At 43.1% G+C, this 14,058-nt stretch overlaps 1 protein-coding gene across 6 annotated transcripts in view; it reads left to right on the top strand.

The window, feature by feature from the left end:
* PPP3CA (protein phosphatase 3 catalytic subunit alpha) overlaps positions 1-14,058 on the top strand; it is a 360,908-nt gene that overhangs the window by 298,213 nt on the left and 48,637 nt on the right. The window lies entirely within an intron of this gene.

The raw sequence follows: 14,058 nt of genomic DNA, 5'->3' as shown, positions 1-14,058 counted from the left end.
ATTGGAGTCACTGTCAGGGAGAGCTCAGAGCTAATTTTTGGTATTTCTGCCAGACAGGTTAGCCCCCACTGCTTTATTCCGTGTTTTATTTTTTTAAAATCATTTTAAACCTAATACATGTAGAAAAGACTTATATAAAGCAAATAAAAAAGCTGTTGCTTAGATGATAAAATTCTGTGAAGACTCATCTCGGGACATGTGTACAGCTTATATTAGGTTACTGTAGTATTCACTCTGGCTGCCTGCAGACCTTAAAAAAAAAAAAAAAAAAAAGCCAAACACACACTTTACCAGAAACAGCAGCATGTTATTTTAGCCTGGCTCTGCAGTGTCTGTAATGATTGAGTGCTTCAGTGGGGCTTTTTGGTGCTTTTAGCTAAAGCTGATTTAATAAGTATTAAATAAGTGCCAAAAAAGTACCACTAACATGCCCAATCTTTACAGACATTGGGCAAGCTGGACTGAAGTAACACACTATTTCTTCTGGGCATTCTTAGGGCTTGGCATGAGAACGTACCAAGTTTAAAGTAAGGTGCTGTTTTTGGGGTGTGGTTTCACATCTGTAAGCACCCTCTGATTGCAAGTTTCCCTAACAAATCACAAGAAAATAGCTGTTTTAAAACAAGACTTTCCAATAACTTATACTGCTAAGCCCAATATATGCAGCAGGATAGCTTTATTTTATGCTACCCTGGCTGGAATAAAACTAGCATGTACTGTTCTGCTATGATAGGTAAAGAAATTTGGAGGATAAAGACATCCATAACTACTTTATCCCTATGATTTAAATGACGTTAACTTTATTCTATGCGACTATTTCTGGAACCCTCATGAAATTTAACATTTACCCATTTCACAGTGTTTATCCTTTCTGAAAGAAATAATGTTAGTGATTTTAGTCTTTGCCTTCATTTAAAAAAAAAAAAGCATCTGGCATAAATCTTTCAAAAGAAAGAGGATTGGCATTGGCATCATTTAAATAATTATTGAACAAAACTTTTGAGCATTTTAAAGCTATTAAGTGAATGCCCTACTGTACGTTGGGGAGTGAGATGGTTTACTGCTAGATACCACATTAAGTATAATTTTGTATTATCAAAATGCATGTTAACTTGCATTAAAAAAATGACCGCAGGTTCTCTGTCAGCAACCTCAAAGTTGAGCTATCAGTAGCTACTTAAGGTACAAGTAAAGAGCTTAGAGCAGGCAAGGTTCTTTGGATAGATACGGTATCTTTTATTAGACCAACTAAATAGTTGGAAAAAAGTTCTTTGCAAACTTTTAGGCACATACCCTTCATCTGGCATGAGGAGACTCTGCTAATATTATGTGCTCTTCAAGGTAGAAAAGCAAAGGTAGAGTTTAGAGAAGTGGTTCTCACAGTTTTTAGATGTGGGGCACCCCTCCTTAGATTCAAGGCACCCCTCAGAAAATGCCAGCTCTTAGTTTACACTCATTTTCTGCCTACAGAAAAAGTATAGAGCAGTTCTTCTATTGTAGAGAACTGAGAATAACCATAGCAGGTCCGAATGTTTTTAACACTATGAATTTCTATTTGAAATCTCTGGGGTTATCTTGTGAGTCATGTTTGTATACCTAACAGTGCTCACATTGCATGACATCCCATGGCACCCTTGAAAGAATCTAAAGGTACCCCAGGGTGCGGTGGCACCTTGGTTGAGTATTGCTGGATTGTGCTTAAACAAATTATTTTGATTTTTAGCAGTGCAGGTCAGCGCAAGAGATTTAGGGATTGGAGATGCAGTAATGGCAATGTAAATTAGTTTTACAATGTCAGTGGTTCAGGGTAGAGAAATGTGCTATTTGTTGGTAGGAGGTTTTGGATAAATGATTCATAAATCAGTAACTGCTGTTTGCCAGTCCATAGAAATAGGCAGATTTGGTTCAACATTTCAGTTTTGCCTAGAATTGACACGAAACTCTCTGTGTGAGAATTTAGTGGGTTAACAACACATTTTTTTGCCATGATAGAAGCATTAAATAAAAGAGTCTTGCTTAAATAACACTCAGGATCTGAATTTTACATGTGCACCTATAAGGTCAACACTTGATATCGCTCTGTCCTTTCTCTTGTTAGCCTCAAAAAGTGAGGTATCTTTCTTGTTCTAAAAGTCTTAGGTATGACAGATAGCATGCTAGGTGAGATTATCCCTGTTCTGAGGTTCTTCTGATAATAAGTCAAAGACCAAATCCTGAGGGGTGCTTGATTATCTGCAACAGCTTCTGCTGTTTAGGAGCTTAGGTCTTCCCAGGATTTCATCCAAGTGAGCTGAAAGTAAATTAATGATGGAGTAAAAGCATTGCAATTTTGTCAGATAATCATAATGTGTTTGGCATGTGTTTTTAATATCAGCATTATCCATTTTTGTTCTGTGTTCCCAGTCCCCTCTCTTATTTAAAGTTCTGATTACTTTTTTTTTCCTCATGAGATTTGAGACCACTGGCTCATGACATTCAGAATGGGCTATGCAAATATTTTTCACGCCGCATTGCTCATGTGTCTCATCTTGACTTCAATCCGCTGCTTACTCAGTTCAAGGAAAGAAAATACAGCTATCCCGTGTCTTTCAAAGCTGTATGATTTGGGATCTTGTTTGTAAATTGCAGGTTGATTTGCAGCAGACATAGTCATTAATAATGCAAACATTCTGACTAGGTAATTTCAGTGAAGGTGAGGGAAGACGGACAGAAACTTATCTCCTTAGGGATGTTACACTGAAGTAACTATAGATAGCTTTGCTTAAAAGTGGTTTATGACTACATACAACCTGATTTCAAACTGAAATATTTAGCATCTTGGGTAGCAATAAGTCATTTTTGGAACTAAAGTAACTCTTCTCCCCATAAACCTATTTATGTGTTACAAGCTCGTATGGACACTGCTGGGCTTCTGGCAGTTCCTCCAACTACTACCCACACTGCACTGATTCCTGTGTGCATCAGCCTTCCTTTTATGTTTGCAGTCTACTACTCTAACTTAACTGGATTTTACCTCTCTCTAAAAGCTGATGAGCAAAGAGAAGTGCCTGATTTCTATACCAGTGAGTAGGAAACTCGCATGCTTGTTATAGCAGCCGTACTTGCTTGTGCTTTCATGAGAACAGATTCAGAAGTTCTGAATTGATTGCCCTCTTTGGAGAATCGTATTTTCTGTCCCATGTGGAGAAGAGCCGCTGGAATGCACTCCCACAGCTTGTCCCAGCACCAAGTCAAAGCAAAGAAGCTTCAATAGAAGTACCTGCAGACAATGGACAAGAACCAAATCTCCAGAAGTCCTGCTGCACCTTACCTGTACTAGAAGAATTGGAGGACTGGATGGCTTTTTTGCAATCAATGCCACCACTAAACCTAAGAATTATGTGAAGGATATCTTTCCACAAAGCACTAAAAGCAAAATAGCCATTCTTCCCCCCACCAAAAACTCCCTTAACACCAGGTATCTATTAGGCCTGAGCGAAGCAGCGAGTATTCACTTCAGATTTGGATTTGGCCAATTCGGAGGGACAGTGATTCAATCTGATGATTTGAATCACTGTCCCAATTCAATTCAGCTGATTCAGATTCGGAGAGTCAGCACCAATTTGGACATAGACTATAATGGGGAATCACTAAAATGCCTATAATTTTGTCATTTGTTTGCAGATTCAGATGACAGTAGCAGGAATGGTAGTCCCTTCTGAGGGCATGAAGCCTGCCAAGTTTAATGAGATAGGTGCAGGGGTTTCTGTGAAAGTGCACCTCAAACTGTTGAAAGCAAGACTCGTATCACGTGTGTATCTTAAGGCATAGGAGGATGAAAACAGCAGGGATGGTAGCCCCTCATGTGGGCATGAGGCCTGCCAGATTTCAGGCAGAGTGGTGCAGGGGTTTCTGGGAAAGTTCACCTCAAGTTTCTGAAAGCAAATAAAAAAAAAAAAAGCAAGTAGGCAGGATCACCAACTGCTCCACCAAACTAGGATCTAAAGAAGGTGTGGTAGGGTGTCAGCATCCTACCACCTCTGCCCTTCTGCCTCCCTGACTGTTCACCAGCACCTCTGTCCAGTGATGGAGGGTTTTGCTGCTGCAGACACTCTCCTTCGCACTTGAGTCACACATGCCCACCAGCACATGGACCGTACTGGAGCACAATGAATCCAGGCATTTTTTCATGCCCTCCTACAGTTGCTTCACCAGTGCCTGCACCTCTGGTGAAAGCAGCTTGCCCCAGCCAGGAACATCAATCCCCTGAAACTTCTCCATTTCATTCTCAAGCTCCTTCTACAGGGATCACCTGACTAAGGAAGGCATTGCCAGCGATGAGGCTCATAGTAGCCTTGAGGAACGGCTTGGAAACCACCAAGACCTGGGAGATGGTATCCCACTCCATTTTGTTAAGGGGGTGCTGATCCTAATCTCCCTGAGCAAAGCCATCTCATGGATGGCCTTCTGTTGCTCCACCAGCCTGTTGAGCATCAGGTATGTGAAGTTCCACCAAGTCTCCACATCCTGCATGATTTTGTGCTGCAGGATGCTCAGCTCTGCCTGTTTGTCCCACAGCATCTTGCCCCCCTTGATGCTCCAGTGGAAGTAGCCCACCACCTTCCTGCATTTCAAAATGAGCTGGCTGGTAATAACAGTGCCATCACCGGGATCTGTGTCCCTGACTACAAGGTGGAACTTATGTGCCGCACAGCAGATGCCAACAAAGTTGGCATCACACACCGCCTTGACCATATTGGCCCCTTTGTCAGTGACTGTCAACCCATGGGTGAGCTCACCCTTCCCAACGAACCACCCCTGCAGTATGTGGTTCATGGCCTCCATGATCTCTGTTGCTATGTGGGACTCATCCATCACCTCTACTCATCCATCACTGCCACAGGGAGCCCACCAATGCCCTCACTGTTTGCACTAGTGCTGTGTGAGGGAGAGGTAGGCATGATCTCCATCCTGGCTGCTCCAGATGTCCAAGGTGAAGTACAAGACTACCTGTGGCCCTGCCTTGTGCAGCTCACCCCTCAAATACTCCCTGCATGCCGCATACAGGGAGAGCATCACTGTCCTACTAAAGGTGGGGTGTGCGGGCACTTGGTACGATGGGGCCACGAGCACCATAAGCCGCCTGAATCCTGCACACTCAACAAAGGAGAAGGGCTGGCCATCCAGAGCAAGCATCTCCTCAGTGCTCTGGGAGACCTCACTTGCCCTTGCAACACGCCCCCCTTTATCTGTGGCTTTCCCTCACTGCTCCAGGGTGGCCTGCCTCTGCTTTGGGGGGGGGATGGGGGCTTTGGAGTGAGAGTGGGACTTATTTTGGGGCATGCTCCCACTAGTGCCAGGCTGAGGAGGAACAAGAGCAAGGGGGTGCTGCATCCTGAGATGCAACAGCATCACTGTGGTGGTGAAGTGTTTCACCTCCTTGTCCTGGATAATCTGCCTTTGGCAGTGATGGCAGCTGGCATACCTGGGATCATCTGCCACCTCAAAATGATCCCACACAACACTACCCACTTGCTTCTGTGTTGAGGGTGGGGATCCTGCCTTATCTCCCTCCTCACCAAGCCGAGGCACAACAACAAGAGGAGCTGAGCCACCTGCCCCCACAACCTCCTCTGAAGAGCCTTCTAGAGAAGAAGACCTGCCTCTAGGGGAACGTTGGGTAATGTGGAGCACAAACTCAGATTTCCCCTCCTTCCCCAGAATTTCCTTCACTATGGCCCTCAGTTCCTCCACTTCCAGATCCAGCTCCTCCTCTGGCACCGGCAGGCTTACACTGGGAACTGAAACTGGGGTAGACAGTGTCATGCTGCTGATGGTTAGTGGTGGTGGTGCAGGTACAGGCACTGCTACCACCTCCTTGCTCCCACTAGCAGCAGAAGACTCACTGCTGCCAGGAAAGAGGGTGCGTCTATGTTTGGGGTGAGGGGAACTTGCAGTGCTCCCTCTGCCCCCTCTCTTTCCCCTGCCAGAACACCTGGCACCTGCCTTTCCAGCACGCTTCATAATGTTTGGTATGCTGCAAAATGTCTGTGTGTAATATACGTTGTGCTTTCCTGCACAGTAATGACGCTGTCAGGGAAAACACAGATTTCATTTTGTGGGGGGAAAGAATTAAGACAGACTAACAAGAACAAACAAGAGGATTTTAGAGGAAGAATAAGTTGAAAGGAATGGATAGAGATAACAATAGGGATTATAGGCAAGGGTAAGTAGGAAAGGATTGGATAAAAATTACAAAAAGAGAGACTAGCTAACAATAGACCACTTAGCAAGTCAGAGCCTTTCAGATGCTGCTGCTGCTTCAAGAGACAGACAGCTCACAAAAGGTACAAATCATTTCAGACACGGCTTTATATCTTGTTTCTACGTAACTCCCCCAGAGCACTGTGATTGGAAGGAACTCGGAGAAAGATCACAGTCACTGGCCAGCTACAGATGTCAATATCAGAGCAGTCCTTGTCCCCTCTCAACCTTTTCCATATATGAAAGATCACCCCCTCGCCCTCCCTTTCTCAGTTTCTGTTTGCTGCTTACTGCAAGCTTTCCAAATCTCTCCAAATCAAATCTGAGGCTTCCAATTCGATTCAGACCTTTTAATGGGTCTCCTGATTTGATTCAGATTTGGAGATTCGGCTGCCGAATCAGTCCAAATCTCCTCTGAATCGACTACCAAAACTTTGCATAGCCCTAGTATCTATGTGTCCGTTAAAGAAGAGATTTACCAGGGTAGCCAGCAAATGTAGAGCCACCCCCAGGTTTAGGGATTACACAAGAATCTTATGTAAACAGCTGTCTTGACACAGGAACAGTGCAAGGACTTTTGCCACCCTAGGCAAATGAAATCTTGCTGCCTTCCCTTGTAATGTACCCGGTGAGGGCAGGTAACAGACAGAGGCCCAGAGCAGCACCAGAGCTGCCCTGCTTATTGTACATGCCCAGACTCCTGAGGTGGCACCCAGTGAGCACATGTGAGGTGTGTACACACTATTTTGCCACCCCATTCAGTTTGTCACCCCTAGATGCCACATGTGCTGTCTACCCAGTTAGGCTGGCCCTTTCTTGGCACCTTTGCAAAGGAGAACTCTGTCAGCACACAACCAGAAAGTGTTGCGGAGAGGAGATCTGCCAATCAGTACTTTGCACAATATCAGTGCACAACAGAATTTAAATTGCCTTTTCCTAGTCATGACTATGACTGACAGTTGGCGCTCTGCCCAGGGTGGTCAGAGGTAGGAGCATAGCTTTAGGAATGCCCTATTCATTTACTGAAGTTGAGCTTTCATGAGGTAAATGGCTGAAGTCAGGCTACAAAGGCCTGAAAACTTCTTAGATATTTAAGGCATCAAAGCCTGAATCCTCTATAGCAGAGGTTCTCAAACTGTGGTCTGCGGACCACCACTGCGAGCTCCATTCAGGTGGTCTGCAGAAAGGTTGCAGAACAATCGAGAATATCTGTACTTTTAAGGTAAGACTACTGATATTAAAATATGAGTTGTATGCTTTTTTGTAGATCAAAAAAAAGTTTATTAAGTGGTCTGCTGAGACTCTCAGCACTTCTCAAGTGGTCCACAAAAAGAAACATTTGAGAACCACTGCTCTACAGGTTGATTTCTTCCTACGTGAAGTCTCATCACCATTGGTGCACTTACCACTTCTGCTGATTTTTGCTTTATTCCATCTACCCATTCTTTTCCCCTCAAAATGTTGGCACCGTAGTGGTTAAAAAAAATCAGATTGAATGCAAATCATCTTCACTGTAATTGCGGAAACATAAAGATAAAAACAGCAATAGAATAGGCTTTGTGGCTCGTGTTTGCATTGGTGTACTCAATTTTTACTGAAATTGAGACTTCCTCCAAGGTAAATGCCCTACATGCCTTAAGACATGTTTTCAAAATGCAAAAAAATTTTAAAGCACTAAAATGCATTTGGATTTAGAACAAATGACCACAAAATTCTATTCATTTTGTAGTGTTTCATGCTGATCTGTATAATCAAAAAGTACTTAAAGGAATTACAGTCCTCCATTTTGGTAAGTACTTTATGAGACAAAGGTGCTGTATTGGGGACTGCCCATGTAGCTAGTGTTCCTTTCACTCCTATATAAGGTGTGGGCAACATCTTGATAAAACAACACAACATACCTTCCTGGTTTGCCAGGTGACTTTCTGAATGAGACATTTCTGTCTCTTGGGGACTCTCCTCAATGTGACATTTTCATTTGTAAAGAAAAACTCCAGGGATCCACTTGCAACTACTGGTTCGTTCTTTGTAGCTATCCGTCTAACGGACAACATGGCAGCTACCCAGATACCCATCTTATACAGTTTTAGCTCGGGGGGAGGAAAAAAGATGGAGGGCCATGAGGGCAGAGAAGTGTGGATATGCTTTCCAGGGGTGTTTTCAAAGGGTTAAAATGTAGTATATGGTCTTAAGAGGTGACATATTGCAGATAAAGCAGGCCAAGAAGTTCCAGAGGAGCCATCCTCTCACCACCTCCCTCCCCCCCAAGATCTAGCCCATCACCAAAGTTTCTAACATACTACAAAATAAACAGAATGTCTGATTTCATTCACTGAAATTACAGCTGCTTCCTACAACAGTCAATGCCACAGTAAACAGAGAAAGTGAACACATTTTTGCTCATCACTTACTGTTTGTGATGACTCTTCAGTTTAGCTATGCATCATTTCCATTGGTCTTAAATTTGCACTTTGTTTTTGCTTATATCTAAACCCATGAATGTCATAACATATCCCCACATTGTTATTTCCTAATCAAACATTCAGTTCCCTTGTTTGTGCTACATTTATTACCTACAGCTGTCCCCTGATTTCAAAGGAGGAATGCAGTGCATTCCCAGCTTTGTTTCCTTTTACACAAAGAATGGAGAGGAGCTGTTTAAATTAAAGCATGAGGTTGGCCTGAGAACAAGTAGGTATAAATTTGCCATGAATTATTTTTTTGGGGGGAGAAGGTTTCTGACCATCACAAGGATGTTTTAAAATAGTCCTTCAGTAAAAATAGTCCTTTCAGACTGAAAGGCGGACAACCTTACTAGTTTTAAGATGGAGCTTGATAGGTTTATGATTATGGGAGGTAAGGGCCAGAGCAGATTTTGTCCTCCAGGAGATTTCTTACAGTCCTATGTTCACATTCCAGACAGCAGTAGAGGGTGTTACTGCAATGTTCTGAAAATCTATCTAGCTCCTACTCCCATCTGTCCTCCAGGATTTCTCCCTTGCTCTCACATATTTGCAACATACAGTGGGCATTTATGATATGGCACATAGTGAGGAAAAACATACATCCTATTCAGAGGGTACTACCACTGCCCTTGAGTCTTCCCAAGTCACACTTGCTTTCTGGATGAATACATCAAGTAATCAACATGTAGTTAAATCACTACCTACTTTTGTCCAGGTGTCAATAAAAGGTTTCATAAGCCAGCAAAGCAGAGGGTAAACCAACTACCTAAGAATGACTGGAAATATTCTACCTCCATAGTGGCTGGGGAAGCGAACTTCCTTGCTCATTCAAGCAAACAAGCCTGAGTTTCTTATTGTCCCAACTTCATGAGTTTTACCAGACCACCTTCTCATAATTATTATTACATCACTGTAGATGGAGGAATTGTCTGCAATACCTTCTACAGGCCTTCAGGACCAGTGAGAAATAATCCTTCTGATGGATAGTCTTTGATCCGTCAGAAGAGGACGAATTGCCTATATACCATTCAAAAACCATCTATAGCAGTGGTCACCAACCAGTGGATCTTGATCCACCAGTAGATCTTGGAGCCTCTTGTGGTAGATCTCAGAGCCTCTTGGAGTCAATCCAAGGCTGGAGTGGGGGGCTGACTGCCCGCATACATACATACACATGCCCCAGCCCAGCAGGTCAGTTTGGGGGCAGGGGAGGGGCAGCGGCTAGATTGAGAACCCCACAGTGAGGGACAGTGCTTCAGAGATAGGAGCAGAGGTAAGTTGAGCGGGGCCCTGGCCAGGTGGGCCTTACCTGTTGGGGAGGCACACCCTCAAATATTTTTTTCTCCCTCTGCCTTGATCTGCAGCCCCCTCCCTCCCCACAGAATTACTTGCTGAGTGGGGGGAGGAGGGTGGCGGCACCACTCAGTAGATCTTGGGTGGCTTTTAAATGCCAAAGGTGATATCCTGGTTAAAAAGGTTGGAGACCACTGATCTACAGAAAGTCACCAATAGGTTTATGATATGGCAGATCAAAACAGTTATAACAACGTAGACCTGCACAGTATCAGTCCCAACAATTGATCTACTAACATCTATCTGATTACCTTCCAGCTAGGAGCAATTAGGTGTTACAGCATCCATGTCAGCAGCAGTTGCTCTTCATTCTTTGTGTAAAGGGAAATGTTCACATTGATATTCTGCTCCTGTGGCTCTTGGGTAAGCTCTGTGTAAATTGCAAGGGAAGTAGCCTTTGTCATCCTGATGTTCCTACCTTGTCCCATCAGTCACTGGTACCTGGGTAGGTTCAGATCTATACAGAGTAGAGTTGTTCTAGATCAGTGGTCCTCAACCCCAGCTCACAGGCCCAATCTGCCCCCCAACATTGTGTCATCTGGCTTGCAGGGCTCTGCATAGATCTGAAAATTTGATGACAAGGGAGTGATGGTACTGCTTCCCTGTTGCCAAGTTTTTAGGTCCAGAGCAAGCCCTGCAGGTTGGATGGCTTGGCCCTGCATGCTAGATCAGACATGTAGGGTGGCATGGGGCTGGTGCTGGTGTGCAAAGCTGGCTACAACCCAATCCTGGTATGTGGGGCCAGCTGGGAGCAGAGTGGAGCCTGATTCCAGCATGGGAGGCTGAGTGGAAGTTGTGCAGGGCCTCGAGGCCTGATCCTGGTGTGTGGGGCTGATGCAGCCCATGCCACTCATCTGTCCTGCGGGGCCAAAAGATTGAGCACCATTGCCAAGATAAATGCTCTGTAAAGTTAACTTTAACTTTATCTTTCCACTTGTCAGCCTCTAGTAGCTGTGTTACTAGAACATCAGCAGTCCCTTGAAGTCATTGTCAGATCCCTTCCCTATTACTGCAGATGCATGTGCATCATTCTGATCATGTTGATGACTGTATCAGTGAAGTTGTTGAGCATTTGGTGCTTATTTACTGCCTATCATCAGTTCTAAAATTTAGTTGGTAAACTTAATAAATGATGGTAGAGGAATTATCATTTTTCAGTAATTTGATCTACCCCAAACCCAAATTTCCTTATTTTCCATCAGGCTTCCCACAGTGCACCACAAGAAACCTTGCAGAGCTTAGACCAGAGGAGTGGAGTGCTTATGGAAATGATAAATTTACAATCTAAAAAGTATTTCCATCTTCATGTAACAGCTTAAAACCTTGAAGACACATTAGAAGAGGTTGCTCTATTATTTTAAAATGTGGAATCTGTTTTCTTGAACATAAATTGAGAGTTATGCATGACAAAATTAGTCCCTAGTTACTTCAAAAGGCTAAATATATGCCAAGGGAGATCTATCTACCTTCATCTGATTCTTGGGGCAGGGAGGGAGGGAGAGGGAGTTTCAACAATCTGTAAGTCTCTTACATATTCACTTTTGTTTGCTTCCTGTCTTCCCTGCATCTTTTATACGATTCTATCCCTTATCTGCAGCATGGTAAACAAAAATTCTCCACTGAAGATTTGATCCTGATTGTTCTGCAGGGTTATTTCCATGGGGTTTGTAGGTACTTGGCACTCAAATGATGTTCAGTACTTTATAGGATGGATTCCTGGCAAGAGTTTTCTTTTGTTCTTCAGGTACAGGACAGCATATAAGATATTGTTAGCATCGGGACAGAGCCAGTCATGTTTAGTGTCATGTTATATGGATTTATTTCAGGGAAATTAATATTTAGGACTATTAGACTACTCACTCTCACTAAGTACTGGGAAGCTAAATGGGAAATTAAAGTCTGTATGGTGCCTCAGCTATAACAGTTAGGCACGTGGCAGAATAAAACAGATTGACTGCCAGGGTGCTGGTCAGTGCATCCTGTAGGTCTCTAAATTGTTAATGTAATTAAAATGATAGGACATGTTAAGAAGTACTGTTACATTCATGCTTTTCATATATGATAAATGGCAACTATGTGCTTGCATGAGACCCAGATCTGTAGGTTCAAGAAAACAAATTCTGATTTAATAATAGTGTTGAATTGGTGGTTTCGTGAGAAACATGGACTACTTCAGAAATCCTGTACGCATTTTGCGAATGGGTGCAACCATGTATGCGTGTCATAGTCAGCACAGCACTATTACAGATTTCTTATGGAACAGGATGGGGATGCCAAAAAATAGCCCATGCTTTGATTTGTAGCAGCGGTTGGCAACTTTTTACTAATGGTGGGCCACCCCTTTATAATCCGGCTGTTGCTGTGGGCAGCTGTTCCCTGGCTGCTGTTCTAGCCCTTCTGTTTGGAGGGCTCCTCTCTCACCCATCCACCATCCCCACAGTCTCTGTTCACTATTGCCACCAGAAAACATGTCAAGCAAGGACTTGGAATGGCTAAATCAGTGGCCACAGTGAGCAGAGGGGGGCAACAGAACAGCCTTCTGCATGGAGTACAGAACATGGAGGACCAGAATCATGAGTGACTAGTGCCTCCTGAATCTGGGGGGGCACCCACAAAAGCCGCTGATGGTGGTAGCCCTGTTGGGGGGACCAGCCCTACTAACAGCATCAGTGTTGGCTGTCGGGGGGGGGGCACCAGACCCTTCGGGGGGGCACATGCACCCCTGTGCACCCCCTATGAGTCGCCTATGACCAGAATGGCAGCTGCAATCAGACATCTCTTAGTGAAACATTCAGTAGATTAGGTGGAAACAGGGAATTAACCAGCTGTTATTAAAATGGACTGGGTTTGACCTGAAGGCAGTAGGTTGCTCTGACCTCAGGTACCAAATTTAAACTTTCATTCTAATACTTTTTTTAAACTTTTTTTTGTTTTCTTTTACATCATTTTTGGGACATGCAGTGGAAGAGCAGAAATGAGAAAGTTTACAATATTCTGCAATGGCAGTCACTTTCGTATATTCTTGGCAATTGTTAATATTTTAGTTTGTCACTTTAATAAGTGCAGACTTTTTGGCTGAATGGATCATTTTAACTAGCTGTCTGAAGGCAGACTGTCATCTCGGAGGGCTTGGGTTTTTTTTAAAAGATTACATCTCATAAGATTGATATATCCACTAGAGAGTCAGAAGCTATTGGCAAAGCTAACGTAGTATCTTTTCCCCAAATCTACATGTGTTCTCAAGGGGAAAATCAGACAAAGGGAGAGCAAAAACAAATGGTGCAATGGAATCTACACAATTAGAAAAATGTTGTGGTTTGATATCTTCATTAGTATCCTGAAAAAGAGGGTAGTAAATGTCACTGAGATTCACAGGGAACATCAAAATGCAACATGTTGTGGACTCTGCTGAGACAGATAAATAATCCAAAGGGATCTAGAAAGAATATAAAAATTAATTTCTAGCTGTAAAAATGCAGACTAGTGCATCTGAACAATCTGATATTTGATGGGCTGACGTGGGAAATAGTAGTGGCATAAAAGAGAGTGGAATTATGTAATATTCTGATTTGTTTATCCAGCCCAGATTTCAGGAGCAGTTTTCACTGTCTTTGTGATTAAAAGACCATTTGTTAACCTAAAGAACAATGGTGCAAAAAACTGATAAAAGGGTGTCTCGTCCATATTGTTGCTTATGCCAAAGTTGTTAGCAACATTTACCATGTTTTGTTCCATTTACAAAATTCACTAAACTATTTATTTAACTTGGGGAATAGTTATGAAATTATTCCCCAATTTAAATAAACAACTCAAAATATTGGTAGAGGAAACTTAAAGTATTGTTAGGGAAGATATTTCTGATATAGTCTATCTAAATTTTCCTTTTCCATTTTATCTTTTACTCTAATGCTACTCTAATCTAGTGATGTCATTAAATAATTCCTCCATTTTTGTTAACATTTCAGCTGACAGATGTTTACCAACACTTTTTTCCCTG

The sequence above is a fragment of the Crocodylus siamensis genome, chromosome 2 (assembly GCF_052110815.1).
Source record: "Crocodylus siamensis isolate JL-2025a chromosome 2, ASM5211081v1, whole genome shotgun sequence".
Classification (NCBI taxonomy): Eukaryota; Metazoa; Chordata; order Crocodylia; family Crocodylidae; genus Crocodylus; species Crocodylus siamensis.
Note: the sequence above shows the minus strand (reverse complement) of the source record. Positions and strands in the feature narration are given on the sequence as shown.